Source organism: Aythya marila (assembly GCF_965140915.1).
Source record: "Aythya marila genome assembly, chromosome: 1".
Taxonomy (NCBI): Eukaryota; Metazoa; Chordata; class Aves; order Anseriformes; family Anatidae; genus Aythya; species Aythya marila.
In genome coordinates, this window is record NC_139042.1 from 175765372 (window position 1) to 175787452 (window position 22081).

The following is a 22081-nucleotide window of genomic DNA, read 5'->3' on the forward strand; positions in this document are numbered from 1 at the left end:
CAGCTGGGTGCCAGCACAGCCGGGTGCTTGGTGAGAGGCTGAAGGCTCTACCAGGTGGGTCTGTGCCTGCCGAGCTGGCACCACTGGTCACAGGCAAGTGGTTCTCCAGCCTTGGCTGATGTCTGGGAAAGGAAACATTGAACTGTCCCATCACTCATCCATACAGAAAAAAAAATAAACTAATTGAGGAAAGATAATAGTTAAAGAGGACTGTAATGATAATTTTCCCCTGGATGTCTTCTAGACCACGTTCAATCCCATCAGCTACTAGGTGACACAACTTGTTTGTGTATGCACACACACACACATCGAGTACTTGTCTGAATGTTGAAGAGGGACTATACGTAAAGAAAACAACTCCTGTAGCCTTGAATGTGGATAGCATAACTTCTCAGATTTGTTTACTATCTGAAATAAAAATTATGCATAACTAGGAGGGGTTTTATGTCTTAACAGTTTTATTGTGGTAACACATGAGATCCTTGAGAAATTCCGAATCTGAATAAAACACTACAAGTAGATTCCTGAAACTTGATGACTTGTTGTTCTGTGGCTGTCAAAACCGCATGTGAATGAGAAGTGAAAAAGAGATACGTTATAATACTTTAACCTCACATTAAAAATTAGAGAACAGAAAAATAACACACAAAAACAGTCTTAAAGCATGATAATTGAATTTTAATAGGAAATAAATATTAAAATGAGGAGTATATATATACATTACAGTTGAGATTCCATGCTCACATAAATCCATGCTGAACCTATGTATTTATTTATAAATTAAAACAATTCCGAGTTGTACTCTAAAGAACCCCACCAGAACCTTTTCCAAAAATTAACTTTCATACCATATACTTCCCTGTTTCATTTGTAGATGTGGTACTTGAACCATGAAATGTCACAGGCTAGCCTTAAATGCCTTTATATTTGCTCAGGTGTTGAACAATTCTGCAGTATTTTGCTCACTTAACACAGGTAAGAGCAGCCTGGCAGAACTGGTAGGAGATAACATCCTCAAAGCTAGAGAGTGGCAGCCCTGGGGAAGAATTTGCATCCTATGGACCAGCTCCTCGTCTTGTTCTTGTAAGGCCTGCTCTGTTCTTCTGGTCATCATCTCCTGAGCCTTTACATCTTTTCAGGATGGCCTTGTTGTGGTTATGCATTAACAAAAACTTTGAGGGGGGTCTCATGAGCCCCCTGTCTCTCTCTGGTGTGCTTTGGAAATATGCTGAATAACTCGTAGAAGAACAGTATTGCTTTTAAAGTTCATTCCTGCTTCACACTACTGGCTTAGAGCAGTAACTAGGATAAGAGCAAAGGAAAATTATCTTCTGCATTATATTCAAACAGAAGAACAAGATATCTGACTTGGAGCTGAATCCGACATTTACCGTCATCCACAGAAGGTGGGTTTCTTTTGCACAATTAAGTTTATTTTGCAATACCACAGCTTGAGAGGCTTTTCTGGGCTATGTTTATCCTGGCCTTAGAGAAGTAATCTGTGCTCTGTTTCTGATAAATTTCTTCTTGTGTTCAGTTATGACAGATATTCCTTTGAATTGGCTGTATAAAAATACTGTAGCAGCAGAGCAGAGCAAAGATCTAACTGTATTTATGTCTATATTCTGTCTTTAAACATGAACAGCTGTGCATACATTCATCTGTCTCATGTCTGACTCTGTGCTGCCATCCAGAACCTTTTCCTTTTTAATAAACAAATGTTTCCTTCTTTAATCTGTGTGTGTGTTTTTTTTCTCCGTTCCTGCAACAAAATTTTCTTGTCTGCATATGTTTTTCAAATCTTATTTGTATAATTAAACAAAGCATGCAACACAGAGAGCCCACTTGGCAAATGGTCGCTCTCTACTCTCTCTCAGAGCAGCTGAAATAAAATACACTATTTCTGTCTTGCACACCATTACTATTTTGTTTTGGAAAGCAAAATCCTGCATTTATGAATACTGAAAGACTCTTTTTGAAATCCCTGTATGGTCTTATTTTACAGTCTGATTTACAGAAGCAAGGAACATTCAGGGAGAGCTCATGAATTTTCCATATGCAAAAGGCTGGGGTGATTCATAGCAGCAACAGATATTCGTGCCTGGTGGGATTTAATCTTTTTTTGCACTTTGGTTGTCTCTGGTGGTTGTTCATTGATCATGATAATGATGTTCCTGGTCAGTTCATCACTCTCTGTGAGTTTTTTGATGTTCCTCTGGAAGCTGGAATAATTAAAACTGTGGTTGCACGGACCATATTTACATTTGTGCTAGTAAATACAGGGGGCAGCATTTTTATTTTTTTTTAATGCTTTGTATTTAAAATGTCCTGCAGAAAAGGCTTATTGTAAAAATATTTATTTAACACGTCTGTAAAGAAAACAGCAGCTCTGCTACTATTTGCGTTCCTTGAAGGTTTGCAGCTCAAACAAGGCCAAGACAGCAGCCACCAGTAGCCCCTTTCATCAGGGTTTACAAGGTATTTAGCTAAGAATTCTTTTGCCCTTCCATTATTGCTTTCTGTCTCGAGTTTATTACTACTCTTGCCTGAAAAGAAACATCATCTTCAGCTCCTCAAACAAATCCCTGCTAGCAAATTCTGAGCAAAAGGAAAAAGAGGAATCAATTCGTAGTTGTTACCTCAAAGGGAAAACACACAAGTTGTGGGTTTTTGTTTGTTTGTTTGTTTTCTTTTTTCAGCTAACATAAAAACAGTAAAGAGTACCAGAAAAAAAAAAAAAAATTTTTTTTTACTTCTAGAGCCACATCTTCCAGGATTAAAGATTCATTGCAATTCCTTCTTACATGGTTGGGTGTATTTTTGGTACTCTTCAGCCAAATATTTACTCGGAGGGATTATTCTAAGATGGATCTATGGGGGAGAATGCAGATAGGCAGGCTTAAAAGAGGGAGATTGTCTTTGGGTTTGAAGTGCACTCTTCTGCAGTGTATTTGCCTGGCCAGCTGTCGACAGCATTGCCTCATAAGAAATTCAACATTCAGAATATTTTCGATGAAGCAGAGGAAGTGAACTCTGGAGCAGTGCTCTGAGCAGCAACTTATGCCCCTGTTTAAGCAGAGGCACACAGAGGACTTTTTCTCTAAAATGGAAACAAGCTTCTGGCTATCTGAAAAGCTTACCTATCCCATAATCAAACAAACCCCCCACTATTGTTACCAGTGCTCTGTGTGGTCTGCTGTTACTGCCCTAATAAATTATATATAAACAGTATGAATCATGAAATTTTAATAAAAATACGTCTACAGGCAATTCTCTGCTGTGCAGTGTCTTTTTCTTTCTGTGTGTTTTGTTCCATGTACCACAAACACTGTTTCATATCCTTTGGATGAACCTGACATTTCAAGCCAAAACAATGTTCTTTGGAGGAACTAGTTCTTCAAAATGCTTCTGCTTCACTTCTGGAAAATGTAAGATAGCATATTCTAATATTATTGCCCAGGGAGCAGATATTGAAACAACCACCCCACACACGTACACTCCTTATCAAGCCATTGCAATGGTGCTTTCTGTGTCAGAAGAAAGAAAGAATTTGGCACAAGCACGAAAAGAAACTTGGCAAAGAGGTGCTTTTTTTTTGTTTTGTTTTGTTTTGTTTTGTTTTGTTTTGTTTTAAACATGGTACAAGATTTTATGTGTGCTCGTGGTTCAGTACAATAAAAGACTTCTGATCCCACTAGTCACCATACCATGTATTGCTAGCCCTTTATGGAACCCCAATAATACGCAGCACGTAATTTTGTGCTGGTGCACAGATCTAGTGGGGGGATCCAGTTCCATGCACTTCAGACCTTAGGCTGTGGGGGTTGTTTTTTTTTTCTTCTATACATATCTGTGTGTCTGTATGTAAATGTATATACACATATATATCTGTATAAACATTAGTGTATATACACTAATATATACACTATATATTATAAATATATGTACACACACACATCCTAGTAGCTACTTTTGCAATGAAGTTTGTTCCTGGTTATGTGTCTTCCTCTAGTGTTTTGTCCAGGACAAAGCATGTGGTTATTTTTCATATATATTTTTCAAAATATATTATTACTAATAGGAAAAAGGGAAAAATTAAGTAATACATTAACTCTTTTTGTTTGCTTTTCATTTCTTCTATATATTTATTTTTAATCATGAGTTGCTATTTAAAATTTTAATTTCTAATCTTACTAGGAATTTTGCCAATTAAATTCCCTAGAGCTACTCAAGAGTAACTCACTCTGAAAAGCGGAATTTCATACAAATCTGAGGGCATATTTTGCTTTAAAGATATATCTAGTTGTACGCTGTGCTGCTAATTTACACTGACTTAACAATCTGAGCCAAAGCTAAATGATGTGATCAATGCCATCCCAAATATGAGCTAAAAATATTAGCATATTAGATATGAGGTTATTAAAATGTTTTTCTAGCACACAGGAGACCAGGCTGCCATTCCTACATAGCTACAACTATCAGAAGAGTCTTAAACCTTGATCTTCCTAAAAAGAATATGCTCCTTATTGCTGAATTTCAGAGCATAACAAAGAATCTCTCTTGCATATATTTATTTGTATATGTAAATACATGTATAAAGCTTGTTAGACTGGAAAGTGATTTAGTTTTTTTGCACTGAGTTGACCCAGTCCTTGCTCTGGTGATGCTGCACTGATTCTTTATCACTAGGAAAGGACTTGTCTGTGAACCACAGGAGGAGGGAGTCTCCTGTGTGGACTTCAGTGGTCAGCTTAGAGCTCACAACTTAGCATTTCCTAGAGGCAACATGGGTAGCTTGTGCTCCAGCTGTGCTGGCCTTCTGTCAATCTCATGGCCCTAATTTTCCCCCAGGTACTGTCAAGGAACATCCCGCATGCAGCTGTGGCTCACACAGCCTGGCAGAGCACCTCAGGGCTCAGCACTGGGGTCCCTGTGGTGTTCCTCTCAGGACGGATCTCCTTTCATCCCTCTGAAGTTCAGGAGTCACCTGTCTTTCAGCCTGTTGGAAAGAGCAAGACATATAGAAGGTGAAAGGTGTGCTCTTCAAATTTGTCTTAGGGCTTTTGACTGTTCTTAGCATTTATTGTCTGTAGTAAATTTCACAGGTCCATTACAGAAACAGTAAGAGGGCCCAGTAGCTCTCAGTGGTCTATTTTATAAAGTCCTGTACAGCCAGCTGCCTTGGGGCTGAAGGACAGTAACAATGAAAGAAGTAAGGTGACATACGCTGTTGAAAATTGGGAAATAATCTGTTTCACGATTTCCTATCCTGGTCACTGTATACCTGCATTAGTGTCAAAGGTGCTTTTTAACAGGGACATGTGACCGTCAATCCAGAAAAGAAACATTAAACAGCCCTAGCCTGGCATCAAATAAAGTCTTGCCTTTGAGGTTATAGCCATCCTACTAAGCAGTGGCATAACACAGATCACCTCTGTGGGTGTGTAGGTACGAGAGCCCCCACCAAGGCAGGGGGCCCTGCTTACTGCTGGGAGCCCCTGGCAGGAGCAGCTCTGAAACATGTCCACAGCTCATCTGTGGGGTGGCACAGGCCACAGCAGTGCCAAGAATCATGGCACAAGCAGCGAGACAGTGTTGGGAAAGCCCACAGAAGCTCCCCTAGGGTCCAGTTTAGGTGTGGAAAGCCTGAGGTGAGAGCTGAGTCCTTTCTTGCCCCTCTGTCATGCAGCTTATGCTCGTCACCTTGGATGCAGCAGCAGCCTTCGTATCAACCTTTCCCTTTGCTGCAGAAACCTCTAACACCCCAGGCAGGGATGAAACACTTGCTAATGTGTTCCCATGCATGGAGCTGTCACGCTGTTTCACTACCACCCTCCCCTCTTCTCATTATAAGCACAGCTAAATTGCATTGCTAATTTTCCCTGGGTGCATTTTGAAGGAGGAGGATGCTCATTTGGGGAAAACATCTTGAATTTTTAAGAAGTTGCAAAAGAGTCTGTAACTCTGGCAGATTGGGAGGGAGAGGAAATTTGTGGTTTTGAATAACATAACGTGGCGCCAACTCCTCTACATTTATTCCAGGGGAAATTTTATTAACGGTTGGGAAATACAATCTGACTCCAGATTTCCCTATCTCGGACCTTTCTGATAGGGTGTCCTGCCTAACGCAACAGCAGCACGGGGGCTTTCTGCAGGGTACCTGCAGGTGACACAGAGGGATTGCAGTCATGAGCCCATGAGGGCTTGGCACCTCAGTCAGCAGCCCACAGAGTGGTGTGTTTGCTTGTTATGGATCCCTTTTACCATGCTAGGCCGTGTGCAGTGACCCTGGAATAAGTCCACTCTGCATTTTGGGGTCAGGGTGCTCTTTCCAGCAGATGCTGCATTGGGTCTGGGTGAAGAGGGGTCTGAGGGTGAAGGGGCTGTCTCTGTAAGCTGCCACTTCGCAGCTCTGCAACCAGCGTGCACCGTCTCGGGTTGGAAACACAGGACAGGTCACAAGTCAGATTTTGGGAACATCTGGTTCGCATTTATCCAGAAAAATTTCCATCAGACACCAATGGCTTGGACCGATGGAGAGAGGGAGTGTATTTCTCAAGCACCTTCAGACTAGGCAGAGTTTCTGAACTTGAAGCAATAAATTAAGGCTTAAGGAAAACATTTAATACCCAATGGCTGAAACAGACCCATTCTCTGAGAAGACATATCTGTTTATGTTACAAATCTGGTTTCTCTTACATCTCTGTTGTGCCAACTTTCATAAGAATCTACACTTAACCTTTGGGAGAAATATTCCGCCTGCAAATTGGAAAGTTTGCTGAGCAGCACAGTAAAACTGCAGGAACTCCAAAATGCTCATTTTACAGTATCATGCGCAGCGATACCACTGCAGCACTTAGAGCAATCACTTCCTCACCGTTTCTGGAGCACATATTGGGTGCACAAGTTGAAATCAGAAGCTTGCCAGATGTTACCCTAATGTCCCACAAGATGGTGACAAAATAATTCTAATTACATAACACTTTGATTTGTGGTACATGCAGACTTGGTGACTCCGACTATTTTCTTACCATGCAGTTGCATTAGACTCTGCTGATATAACACACTTTGAGCATATTTTAATGTCTTACTCATTTGTAAGAGGTTCGTTCTTTCAAGTACTTTTTTGATTGTATTTTAAATTAACTTCAGGACTAGATAGAGACTTTCAGTCCTCCCACATTAGGAGTCACAAGTTCCCTACACGCTGGAGAAGGAAAAGCAGTTTTATTGCTTCAGATCTATCCCTTTGCCAGACTGCTTCCCTTCTCCTCCCTCTGTGTTTTGTGTGTGTGAGATCTCATGTTTCATAAACTCTTTCCTTTCTGAATTAAACATGAAAAAAACTGCAGTAAGTGAGGCATAAGGAAAGGGATCACTGCAGAGCAGGTACATGTTCTCCAGAGGCAAGTCTGGGAACAAACACGGCTGGGAAAAACTGAGGCTCCTGAAATGGGATGGCTGGAACTTCTCTCCCTTACCCTTACTCACCCCGATAGATCATTTATTAGACTTTTTTATTGCCAGTTTTGGCTGTTTCCTTTTTGGGGCAAGCAAGTTGAGAAGCCTGAAAGGGCCCCAAACTGCAGAATTAATCTCTGGAAAATCATGCCCTCAAACTGGGCACTGGAGTGGAGAGGGAGCAGGCATCCACATCACCAACAGCTTGTCATTTGGGGGTAACTGCATTGTCCTATATTAGAAACAGTTGCTTCCCTGGGTCCTATTGTTTTAGAAACAATAAAGGTGACAAAGCTCCAAAGCTCCTTTTTTTTTTTTTTTTTTTTTTTTTTTTTTTCTTTTATAGCCTGTCAAAGGACAATAAAAACAATCTGTAAATATACTGTAAATATTAGCCCTTTGTTTTGGTGAAGACAGGAGCTGATTTTCATAGACTGAGTGGCTCTGGCCCTTCAGTTGCCTGAAGAAGACTGTAAAGAAAACACATTCCCAGCTGTAGCTGTGGGTTTCTATCAATAGATGGCAAGATCAGACTAGTCCTTTGGCTACAACTTACAAACGCATTTTGGTGACTTGAAAGCCATGGGACCAGATTTTCAGAGGTGTTAAGACATCTAATTCACAGTGATTTAAACCTGATTTTGGTGTCTGAATATGTTCAATTTCTGTCTGGAAATATCATTTTAAAATTACTTAAGCGTTCAGGAGCCAGTGTTAAATGCAAAGCTTGTGTGATAATGTGCAGAGATGCCCAACTCGTTCTGAACAAGCTTGTTTGGCTATTGGAAGTGGTGTGGCCATGTGAGCACGGCAGCCTGCCCAGGAAAATCATTCCTGCTGAGGCATGTACTCAGATCATCTTCAAAATCTCAGCTCCTGCCTTCAAAGGTATTTGCTGTAAATTTCTTTCCTAAGGATTTTGACCAGAACCAATACAGGATGACTGTGATGCACTTGTAATTTTTAACACTACACATGAGATTCAATTGGATTTAGTGTAGCATCATTTAGCTTCTACCCTGTGAGACTGGATGTAGCCAGCTGGAAAAGCAATCTGATGGCAGCATGAGCAGCAACAGAGGGATGGTTTGGACTCAGGGACAGCCATGTTCTCAGCACCGGTAGTTTACTAGGACTTAGGAGGACTTTTTTTCCAACCTTAATTTTAATTTTAAGGGTTATTCTCTCTCCCTGCTTCTTTTTTTTTTTTTTTTTTTTTTTTTTGTAATGTCCATCCTGGACCTTCTCAGTGATGACTTCCCACATGGGTTCAGCCTCACACCTCTGCTATTGTCTGATGCTTCATTTGACACCTGACAGCAGAAGAAACCCTGCCTTCCTCTGCTGGCACAGCCACATTGAGCAACTTCATGCTGTCTACACCCACTTTTAGCAGGTTTTTACATATAAGCACAGTGAATAATAACAAGCACAACCATGCTTGTCTGGAAGTGGGCTATTCATGCTTGCTGTATAATTTTCAAATAATAAGCTGAATGCCTAAACCTATGTTCAATATATAAATAAACATGACCCAATTTTAAGCATCTGCCATTCCCATGGCCTTTGCAGACATAAATTAAATGTGCAGTCTTTGGCACCCAACTGGGAAAGTTTTGGTTTATATTTCCAGGGGCCCTCAAGAAAGCTCATTTGTGTGCCAATACTTTAAAGGCATAAATACAGTGACTCAAAAGCAGGGCCTTTGGGCTTTACCATCAATCCCGGGCAAAACATCAGAGCTACTGATAAAGAGTACTTTTTGCAGGAAAATACTATCAGCAAAGACAGTCAGCAGAGTTTTATGGAAAAAAAAAAAAAGCTCTTGTCGGATTCACCTAATATCATTTTTCACACTGTTTTAACATGGGTGTTTTAACAAAATGAGGTTGGTTGATAAAGGTTTTAAACTGATAAAATTCATTTATACTTCTGCAGGGCATTTAACATGATTTATTGTGTGTTTTTTTTCATTAGTGGAAGAACCAAAAATCTAACTGTAGAAGAGAAAGCATCCTCAGATGACTGTCTTTCTAGTCAGATCCCATTACAGGTTCTTGGCTTTTTACAGCAATTAAGGGGAAAAACCATTAAGCTGTGAATCAAATATGCTGCAGAAAATATATGCCTCCCCTGCCCCTAGTTGGCCATCCAACTAGATCACATTGCTTATCTCCTCACATAGAATCATAGAATAATTAAGGTTGGAAAATACCTCCAAGATCACCTAGTTCAACTGTCCCCCTACCACCAATATCACCCACTAAACCCTGTCCCAAAGTGTCAGGTCCAACCTTTCCTTAAACACCCCCAGGGATGAGTGCTCCACCACCTCTCTGGGCAGCCCATTCCAATGCCCACTCCATAAGCTTCATGGGATTGAGGCAAAAATGACCCCTTTAGCCTCAGAATAAAATTAAATTCTGAATATTTCTCTACACCGAAAAGAATCCGGTCCTACTTTACAGGTACTAAAGAGGTTATGATTAGTAAAATCCCAATTTATGGGATTTTAAGACAATTACATGGGAAAGTTGGGCCAGAGTTAGGAAAAGACATGAATGTCCTCTGTCACTGCTTTATCTGTAAATATGACCATATATTTTGGGGGCATTATACCCTTCCCCTCTTGGTAGTGTGATATGTAGTCCATTTATTTCCAATGGATGTCACTCCTAATACAACAAACCTCCATCACCAGAGGTATATTTCAGCTGTAAACTGCTAATAAGAGAGGAAGTAGGGGACAACAACAGTCTGTGGGGAGGTTATGAAGCAATTTAGCAATTTTTCAAGCAAACATGCAACTGCAGCCCCCAAAACCCAGTGCAGCAGGATGGGCTGAGGAGCAACACATTTCTCCAGGCTGCATGGCAAGAAGGAGCAGTTCATCTTCCTCTTCTGTGCTGAGCATCCTGCTAAAGAAACCATCCTCCTCCTCACTGACTGAGAGGCTGGGTGTGAAACGTAGGCCACCCCACTATGTCCTGTACCAGAACTGGGCCAGCTGGTGGAGGAAGGGGAGGCCAGAGTGGAAGCAGGGAAGCTGTGGCCTCTCCAACTGCCTTATCAGGACCCATCAGAGCTTCTCTGCAGGAGCCCTTTGGCACAAGCAGAAAGCCCAGTGTGAAGCAGTGGTACCATTCCCTCCATGTCTTCAAAGCTGAGCTCTGCCATCACTTCTTCCACTTCTCTGGAAGATGCCTTCTGTCAATCCTGTCCCAAAAACCTGAAATGTTGCAGCACTTGGGAACACGTAAGAAGAAGAAAAGCTCAATGCTGGATTAAAGCCACTTTTGGCACAAGATAAAAGACACTCTCTCTTGTGCGCACACACATACACAGACAGGAGGAAAAGCTCCCAGGGGCACCATCAATTACAGCTCTCTCTCTTCTGGACCGTCAGAGATAGTTACTGGCACAGGCTCTGCTGGAGTATGAACCAAAAGGGATTTACAAAAACAAATCCTCAGCTGGTGTATATACCTTGTACACCCGCATGGCCCGCAGCAATTTGTAGAACAGGAGAAAGAAGACTAATATATGATGATACACAAGCACAATGAATATTTTTCCCTTAATTGAATTTCCTCTGGCCTTCTGTAGTGAACTGACTGAAACAAAGGCTTTGCTGTTTCATGCTGCTCATGAAAAGTTCAAAATTTTCAGAAATCTGACTTAGTCCCAAATGGGACAGACAAAATCTTTAGATATAGCTGGATGTATTAATGCAGATACAAAGCAGGAAATTCTACAAAGGCTTAACTTGGAAAATCCAAATTACAGTGTGAGAGACAGACCTGCTGATGGTGTATTGGCTTGTACATTTTGCAGCTGCTGGTAGTGTCTGTAAAACTAGCCAGAGTATGGTTAGAAAAATCATAGAAGTGTCACACAGGAAAGTAACCTGAAAAAGTCACCAGGCCTTCCTTGGCAGAATCAGCAGCATGTGTTTTATCAATTACAACTGGGGAATACAGCTTGAGTGTAAATATTTGCAATCAAAACAAAATTAAATATTTGTTCTGTGATCAGGTAACCATTGCTGGGTCACTATGACAGCCACATAGATCCAGACTAATATGGCTAATATGTATGATGGGGATCTGTGCTCCAGTCATGTAGGAAAATGCTGTATTGACTTGTTCTGGATATAGAAAACATTAGGATAAACAGCAGGAATACATGCATTCAGTTTAATGTTAGAAGGGGATTAAAAACAAGCTGAGAGTCTGATGTGAACCTGTTACTTATTTATTTTTGATGTTACACTCAATGCATCTCATACCCTTCTGAAATTTTGAGTTCTGGCCTCATGGCAGATTTCTGTGATCCAACTGCCAAAGTGCCAGGAGTGGGTGAAGAACAGACAAATTTGGGAGCCTGGCTTGGGGTGCAGCAGGCACCCTCTCACTTAGGGGGGGCCATGGAGCTGCTTTGGGTTTTAGGAGCTCAGGACGCCCCAACATGGACAGTAGAAGTGCAGTAATAAATAAAAAGCTCAGCCTAAACAAGTTTCAAGTTTAAATTAAAAGCCTAAATCCTACTCTCCAGCTCTCCAGATCTGGGGCAATAATTTGAGCCACGTCTGATTACAGTAATGGCATGTGTTAATGTTGTTTGTAACCGAGCACAACCTTCACCGCAAGCAGCACCTCAGAGCCTGTAAGCAGCAGTCTCTGCGTGTGGGGATCAAGGGCAGGATCAGGCCTTCCCTTTCTGGGCAGGGGCCGGAGGTTTCAGCAGTTGTAGGGAGGAGCGGCTGGGACCATTAACAGCCTGCTCAGTGCTGGGCAGGTATTTCTGGGGGCTGGAGACACAGGCTTCAGCAGCTATCTTGAACACAGGCTGTGCCATGCTCCTGGGAGTGCTGTTACCCCTGTCACCCTGCTCTGCTGTGACCACGCAGGCCTTGCTAAGGAAAAGCTTGCAAAACTGCAAATCCAAATCTAAGCTAATGGTTAGTTAGGGGTAATATGTACTCTCCTGGACACAGCACCTCGGTGTGCCTCTTTTTGTGTGATCACCACAGAGTGGGGCAGGAGTAGTACAATTCAGACAGGCTATGGAAAAAATAATCAGCTGAGGTGTGCGGAGAAGAAGAACTGGAGAGGAAGGCTATTATTATTATTATTATTATTATTATTATTTATTTATTTATTTATTTATTTTTTTATTTATTTATTCTGTTTTCCTAAATATTGTGGAGCATGTTGTGGGAAAAATTTAGCCATCTGTCTAACGGATATTAGTGAAGTGGAGACTGTGTTAAAAATAAAGTGCCAGGTTGTCCTCTGCAGAAAGTTAATAAAAAGAAGGAAGTGAAAGACTGCTCATTATTTTTAATGACTCTGCTTTCCAGCAGAGCGCCTGTATCTCCCTGCCTTTACATTCTGCCTTATTTCAGTTCATTACGGCACATTAAACTGCTCAAGAGAATGACGGCTTTGTTCTAAAGCACTGAATTTATCAGGAGGCCCCTGGCCCAGCCTGGCCAGGCTGTTAATCACAGCCCTGGTGCCAGGAGGAGGATGCTGAGAAGAGCCCGGCAGCCTGTCCGCCCCACAGCGAGTCCAGCTTGGACGGCTGGGTGCTGGTGCTGCTGAACACCGTGCACGACCCCATCATCGGAGTCGATTAAGCTGTGCTTGATGAATGCCTGAACATTTTCTGCATGCACATGTCCACATTTGTCTCTCTTACTGGCTCTGTCTGACATGAACCTCTCATATCCTGTCAACTGATATTTGCTTTATTAACTTTAAAATATAGGACATGTTCAGCAGTCCCGAAGATGAAGATTCATGAGCGTGCAATTCAGATCACAGCACCACGCAGAGCACCCAGAGCATTCAGCTGTATCTGCAGGCTCCTTGCAGGGAGCAGACAGCAGGTAGGAAAGCTAAAAGCAGAAGCTGCTTTTCCAGATTTGAGAACCAATAGTTTTTCTCAGCCTTGCTTGCAAAAATACATGCTGTGATTCTCTTAATCTGAAACTCTTCTACTATGCTCTTTGCATAAATTGTGCCACATTACAGCTGGGTGTTTGTAGCACTACATTTACTGTGGGTCATTAAGAAGCATAAGACATGCATTTTCTAGGACTCAGAGGAATGACCTAGAAGGGGTCCTCAGGCCCCAGGGTATTTCCAGGGTTTTGTCTTACAGCTCCTCACAAACTCATTTGTCAACAGATTTTGTTGTCATGTTCTGCCACCACTTCTTGCTTATTGATGGTTGTGGCCCTGAAGTGATTGGGCACAGTCAGACATGCATCCTGCATCTCATACATAATGCAAGCCCACAAGTCCTACACACTACGGAGGAGCATCTATGTAGCTTGGGGCAGTAGCAGGGAATGTGGGGAAACCTCACACAGCTGTGGTGACAGCAGGAACATGTCTCTGTGCCCTGCTCTTTCCATGAGTTTCCTGTGACTGCTGCTCCACAGCCTCAGCTGCCTCTCCTGGTGGTACAGAGACCTGTGGGATTTCATAATGCCAAGGGCCTTCCAGTGCAAATGATGCTCCACTGGGACAGTGGCTTTCAGGACCAGCCTGGCCAGTGGGATCAAGTTTTCCTGGAGTTGGGGTAGAGTCGGATGGGATCGGAAGGAGACAGTGTTGATCCTTTAAATTGTAGGCTTGGCAGGCTGGCTGATATTTTGAATTTGCTTATCTTTTAACACAGAACAAGGCCAAAAGTGATTTATACTCACAACTACATTTTTTTTTTCTGCCTGTCTTAATCCAGGAAATGAAAACCGTGACCAGAAGTGTATTCCCCTTGTCTAAACACTGGCATGCTGGTGTTTAGAAGAAAGGGCTCCACCATGACTCTTCCCAAGTGCCTGCAGAGTGAAATGAGAGCTACAGCCAGGGAGAAAAATGAGCTTGTTCCTGGGTGAAAATGCAGCACAGAGTCAGGCAGAGCTTTTTTTCTTTTTTTTTTTTTTTTTTTTTTTTTTTTTTTTTTTGGGGGGGGGTGGAGGGGATGACGAGGGGAAGGTGGAGGAAGAGATGGGGAGATATATATGGGGGACTGTTTGTTTTCCAGCTCTGCCAGACACTAAACTTGGCAGAACCCCGACAAGGCGCTACAAAGCACCCTTCTGGCTGGTGCTGTAAGTTAACAAGAGAAACATTTGATAGATGCCTACTGGCAAGCTAATTAGAGGAGAAGTGATTTGCTGGATTGCAGGAAAAACAAAGGAAGGAGAGGAAAATGTTCAGGCAGATCATTTAAGGTCCTCATCCTGGGAGAGAGGGAGTAACTGGTTTCATTTCCCAGAGGCTAATCCTGCTCTAATTGACTTATTATTAGACTCCAAAGGAAAACAATCCTTGTGGCCATGACAACATACCCAGGGAATGCGTGACTGGCTGCTCTGGGGAAGACACATGGGGAGACAATAGGTTGCAGTGTATGAAGTGGCACAGGATCACATTTGTCATGTGCAGATCTAGGCGGCATATTAGCCCTAACTGGGCATACTGGTTAGCGTTACACTGTGGAAGGGGAATATTAAAGACAACCTTGTGATTCATTGTGGCTCATTTGTCTTCCATGAGAAAATGCACAAGCTCTTTCTACACACAGACCAGACAACCAGGGATCACACGTTACAAAAACAGACGATGTGGTAGCTGTAGGTTACTTGTGAACTACAAAAAATAAATTACATATTTATAAACCAAACTCAGGACAGCAAGATCCTGGTACTGTGAGAGGTGCTCCTACGGACACGGTACTGTAGAGCTTTAAGAACAAAGATGCATCAAAATACACTAAGTCTGGGAGCTGAGCAAAGGCTTAAGAGATTTGCATTTTTCAAATTGGGAAAATCTGGTGTGCTTTCCATTAGCACTTTGAAAATTATTTTGAGTCACTAGTTTGCATAATGCAAATACATAGCTATAAAATACATAGTTCAAATTTGTGCTAAATTACATTGAGGAAACTATGCTCAGTTTTGATCATTATGTTTGACACGGACTCTTTGGTATTAGAAATGCACTGAAGATATACTATTACTAAAATAAGAACTATTACAAAATGCCTAAGGGATACAATTCATTATCCAGATAAACTTTCAAATAAGCAGACATAAGTGCATGCTAAATTACAATAAAATTCTTGTGGAATTACATATTTCTGCCGTAACAGGCCAGATGATCTCATCTCGTGCATGTTATTACTATGAATACCAAAGTTCTTCAAGGAATCTCAGAAGATACAGTGATGTTCAGGTATAGTCAGATAATAAGTATCCTGTAAATTAAAGAAATAAAACACAAAAGCAGAAAATCCATAAATAAATAAATAAATAAATAAATAAACTTTGTAGAAATATACCTTCCACCTTTCAGAAAAAATCTAAGATGTATTTTCATTCCCAAAATTAGTGGAAATGCTTTTCCTTCAGAAGGACTTGAAAAGAACAAGCAAGTTTTGAAAAGATCTCATTAAGTATTTGATTCACGACTCTGGTATGGCAAGAAAAGTGTAAAAAACTGGTAACTTCTGTTGAACCAGGTTTTCTGAGATTTTGGGCCAGGCTTTTTGGGTAAGGTTTTTATTTCATTGTGTCCAAGAGGAAACTGGTAAAAAGAATAGCCTAAAATTAGGAGACCAGAAGTATTTTATGTTGCTGGAGCACGTGTATGTCCAGGCAATATGCATTGCTAAGTAAACCAAAAGCTCATCGTAAAGCAAATAGCCAAGGCATGCCACTCATTGCCTGCCACTGATGTTTGCAGCTTCACCTGGGATACAGCTATAGGGAGACAAAAAATAAGAAATTCCTCTCCAAATTCAGCCCATTGCAAACAGAAAAGAGACATGTCACCCAGACGAGTGCAGGGGCTCATTTTGTTGCTGTGGGAGCACTTTTGCAGACACCTGTGGCTATGCTTGGTGCCTGGGTCAAATGTTTGTCCTGCAGTTTGTCAGGGAGGGTGCACAACTCAAAGCCTCACTCTTTTTTTTTTTTTTTTTAGTTTGTCCTACAGAGAAAGACATACACCTGCCTGTTTTGATAAAGTAACCTGAAGTGAGAAAATTAAGAAATTCTAAAAAATCCTTTAATACTTCAGCCTTACTACAGACTTCTTCCTGTGAAAGAACCAGCTGCTGTACCATACTGTAAAGCAAAATAAACAAACAAACAAACACAGGTGGTAGTGGCAGTGAAAAAGATCAAGGAGAAATTGGTGCATTTCTCACTTATTAGGACATTTCCTTGATTTTAAGCATAATTTATTCTGTTTCAGCTGCATGGTTTCTGCACATTTCCTTTGAAACACCTGTAATTCTTTCTGGCACAGATCAGAGGCAATACACTCAAGTCTCATCTGGGAACAGTATCCTAGGAAAGTGAAAATACCCCAAAGCTGTACAGAAAGTAAAAATAATAAGTTATCATTTGAGTTCTTGAATGAAAAAACAGACTAAATCAGAGGCAGGTGAATCTCATCACCCAGTGACTTAGGCCACATTAACAAGAAGGTTGATATCAGCCCACCCTGTGCACAGGCAGGGCTGGGAGAGCCATCCTTGCTCCAGGCTCTGGGACTCATCAAACCTGGTTTCTGGTGGACTTGTTGTTCGTGGCTGACTGACTTTTCAACTCAGTTTTAATAAGAGTGAGGTATGCAGATCTCCTCTGTGGAATCTACCTCAGAGACAGAAACTGTGACTGAGGAGTCAATTATTTGGAGGCTAATAAGGCAGAGTCCTTAAATGTGCTTTCTGCAGAACCCTCTATGGGCACTCTCCCACCTTAAGGTCTAACTCCACAAGCAGCAGCTGACCTCCACCCAGGCACCCATTCCTACAAACCCCGTAGAAACTGAGTATCTTTAAAAGCTCCATCAGCTTACGTGAGACAAGGCAACAAGTGCAAGGAGACCCTCCATGACAGATGCACAGAAGGCATGATCTCAGAAACCTTGCTGCTGGGGAAACACACTAAAGCTCGTAAAATTTAAGGTTGAAATTTAAATGGAACAACCTACGGTTTTAACCAAAATTCATGAATTTTCACCTATTTTGTTTACTAGCTATAGGTTTCTACAGGTGAGTTAATGTGCTTTGTGGGCTTCCTGTTTAATGTGCCACCAGAGGGGATGTCAGCTACTCTAGGGCAACTTGACCCACCTTATCCATAACATCTCCGCTGCGAGTCAAAGACCAGACATGAACTTGCTACTACTAGAGAGGAGAGACTGGCATGTATGAATACCTTTTTTATGAGGTAGATGTATGCACCATGGTTGCCATTTGGGCCCACAAAGAGCTGTAGGATCATTCACTTCCCAGTAAAGAACACAAACAAAACACACAATCATTCCTTGGTCATTTGACTAAATCCTAGGGTTCAGCAAAGTCTTGACAATGAACAAAGACTACATCTACCATGTCCAGTATGGCACAGAGTGGGATCTCAAACAGCAGCAAGCTGGCAGGTCTCTGTGGCACAGAGCTGTGCCCTGCAGAGGTGCTCGCTAAGGTCCCAAAGCAGCATGACCACATCAGCATAGCACCCTGCCTGGCCTAATTAAAGAAATGGAGCTAATTAGGCCAGGCACTGTGCCATATTGATTAGACAATATAGACACAGCCCTAATACCTAGACATGTTAGCAGGATAGTATGGCCCTTGGCTTGCACGTTACCCCGTTAAATCAGAGCCTTTCTTCCCTGTAACTGTCAGCTTGGCACTGCTTACAAGCACTGGCTTCACACGGGTTTTAATGCTGCATTGTGTTTTGTTTTTCTTTAATACTACCCAGAACTCCACAGTCATCTCCCTGTTTTGCAGGCACAGTTCCTGAAATAAGATTAGCTTTGTCTCAAGGGGTCACTTCGCAGCGAGCAAACCAAAAGCAATGCAGGAAAATGGAGACAAGACAGAGAGACAAAAAATCAGGTTGCATTGCAGAATTTCAATTGAAGATGAAAACTTTTCAGGGCTCTTTATGAGGAAATGAATAAACCCACAGTTTTGTGTTCAAAGAGCCCTCCATATTCATCTAACTGCAAGGAGCTGGAGGTTTCCCTGCATGCTTAGGACTGCCTGTCCCTGGGTCTTCAGTCACACAATGCTTAGACATGGCTTTGCTGAGCTGTGGGCTGGTTATTCTTTCTAATTTAGTGAAGACCTTGCTAAAACAAATTGGTGAAGAGATAAATAAGTAAATAAAGCCCCCCATCAACACTCACAGAACAAAACATGGACATACAGACCATAGCATGGACCCAATTCCCCATAAATCCTGTCGTACAGCCTTCTTTGTGAGGTTGTTCATCTTACCCTGACAGCAGCCCTGCTGGTTTTGCAGAATTCCTTAAAATGACAGTAAAGCTACAGTAACAGCAGATGAATTCATCCTTCTAAAGAAAGAAAAAAAAAAAAAAAAAAAAAAAAAAAAGCAGCTAATTCTTTTCTTGTGGCCTTCGTTTGCCATTTTAATGCTTATCATCTAGGAAATTTCAAAAGGATTGACATATATTTTTTTCTAAATTATTCTAGAGGGGCTCTGAGATTCTTAATATTTATGGGTCTGACTATCTGGGAAATCAGACTTCATATCACAGAATAACCATTTTGAAGATCCTGTTTCAAGGAAAAGCGAATCCCAAGGTTCAAGCAGGGCTGAGAAAAAAGAGAATGTTTTATTAGCTATGATCTCTCTGATCAAAGCAATACCAAAAGCATTTCTCTGTCTGCAGATAAAACAATGAAGAATGTGGAGTAGGCAGAAAACCTAATGCCTGTGCTATGGTACATATGTCTATACTTCTGAATCCCCTCCCACCAAAAAAAGAACAGCACAGCCTTTCAGCCTGCAAGCATGTGCACAGATCTCCTTTTATCAGGCTGTGAACATCTCTATTTTATTCCATTTCAATCTGTAAATAAATGCAAATTGATGGATTAAGTAAAATGACTTTATTCTGCTTTCCTTCCACGGCAAAGGTGGCTGAGCTGTTTGACTTGAGAGCAGACAAGAGGGGGCACTCATGCATTTCCACATTACAGCTTTTGACTTAGGCTAGTTGGTTGGTAGGAAATGTATCTGACGCAGACATCCGAGTTGTTGAAAAAGGTTGCAGGAAAAATACCGAATTAATACAATGACATTAAGAAGCAGAAAAAATGTCATATAGGGAAAATAGAAAAATGGAGGCAAGAAGGCATCCAGGCTGGCACCAGGCTGGGAGGTTTGATTCTGCAAATCTGCTTATGAGGAAAGAAAAAGTGTTGTAGGAACGGAGGTAGAAACAAACTCACATGGGGGCAAAAGAAAGGCTGGATCATAAGAATACTCCACAGCAGTAAGCTAAACTTGGCCTCAGGCCCCTTGCAAGCTTTTAAATTTTCAGGATAATGAAAAAGGGCTGAATAGGGTCTGAGAACAGCTGAAAGAGATACAGCCTGAAGGGTAGTCCTCATTTTACTAATGAAACAGTTTGGACTGCCTACAAAGGGTCACTCAGGAAAGCTAAATAAATCAATCAGCTAAAGGTGTGAAGTCAATTTATATAAGCTATAGCATATTAAAACTCTGTGTGAATAGTCTCATTCAGGGTAAATAGCCCTAGATTACTACAGTTTAAATTTCTAGATTAACAGAAACAAAATATGTTTTGATAGCGAAGTAAAACAAGATGGAGGGAGAACAAACATCCAGTTAGTAAATTAGTTCTACATCCATGGCCCGTCTTAGTTTTTAGCAGCAGAAAACCCAAAGCTTCTTAGATGGGAAAATAAAGTTTAGTGTGCTCTCTATAATCTTAGTAGCAAAAGGCTGAGAGTAGCAGAAACTCTGATAGTGCACCCAGGTACAAACCTCACAGCGTTGGCTGTGCCACCATGAGTCCCTGCGCTGCCCAGCTTTCTCTGTGAGCCTGTCTGGCATATGGCTCATGCATACAGCAGTCAGTTAACTATCATGTAACTCCTAACTAACAGAATTTAACTACATTACTGAAGAGTAATATTACCAGAAAAAATAACTCCGTAATTCTTTTATTAAACACTACATTCACTTGCTCAGTTAAATGAAATATCAGTCGATCAAAATCTCTGCCTCGCTTGGTAAGGCTCCCATCTCTGTCCTTAGCTTTTCATCAGGCTCTGCTCAACTTTTTCTTTTTGCACTGCTGTAGTAAGTCAAGCTTTTTTTTTTTTTTTGTCTAGTGTAGGCTTCTCTTGTTACTCTCTTCCTCACCCCAGGCTCTTCATGACATTTACTCTGCTGTATGAATGAAAAATTTCTTATGCTACAACTAAATGAAGCAAAGCAAAAATAAGGTAATGGGCTGAGGTCAATATGTGTTTGTGAAGCACTCCTTCTTCGCAGGGAAACCTAAACTGTAAACAACTTCTGCAGATCAGCAGTCTCCCACCACAACTTTATAGAGGTGTTTATTAAAACCAAGGTTGGGATTCTGTAAGCAAGTGAGCTTCACTGCTCACTTAGTGACTTGTAGGTAAATCACTACCTGAGGATGAAATTAAATGAAGCAGGGAAAGATTGTACAGCTTAGATGTGATGGTGTGACGGGCCTGAATTTTTGAAATTAATGTCTGTTTGTGAAGGGATTTTTCATTGAACTACTGTATTGTTGAAAATAAGGTCCACCACAGACTTTTTCTGTAGAACATCCTAGCTGCAAATGTGTTACCTTCCTCAAGGGTTACATTTTCCTTTTGGAAAGAGGAAAATATCAGGATTGCTTTAGAAAATTTCTGACCTATTTTAACAAGACAGGTTTGGAAATTTAACTCTAAATTGATTATTTCTCCATTTCCACTATTCTTAATTGAGATTCCACAGGAATGTGAAAATGGGAGGAGTAATCCAATGAGAAAATGAAAGCATGGAAGTAACACTAGTATGTCTATGGCATTAACTTAGGAGGAAAAAAAAAAAGAAAAAAAAAGATAAACTTCATGCTTGGGAAGAAAAGGCAGGCTGAAATCTGAAATTAGATACTTAAAAGTTACAGACTCCAAATGTGGCTTAAGAGGTTGCAGAACCTCAAGCTGCATGATCCTATCCCCAGTTAAAGGCAATGTTTACTCTCTGTATATGACATTATCTGGGTAAGGCTGATTAGATACCCTGCATAAAACTAAGATATTTCTAAATCATTTAAAGAAACAACAACCAATATATAAAATGAGAATCTTATGATGGTTCTACGTAGTTTTTTTGAGCAATTTAAGAGGAAATCTGTTGTTTTTCCTCAATTCAACTCTCTATCCGCAATAATCTGGTAAAAAATGTTAAGCAATATGCATCATTTATACAGTAGAGTACAATTGGTTTGAGTCCTGTAGGCTCTGTCACACAACATAATCAATAATTAGGTGATTTCTTCACCTTTTAACAGTTCTGTGCTATCTTTGTTTTCATTGTAAGCTCCCAATGCCCTGGAAGCACAGAGTAAACAACTGCAGAACCATTGTTTCCTTCGCTACAGGGAAACGGTATTTGAAATTTATTGGTGAAAATTCTTCAGATGCTTTAGCAGTGCACTTGCTTCTGGATTCAGAAAAAATTTGCTCAATTCAGGAGCCAAATGGTTTCCAAACCATCTTAAAGTCTGGG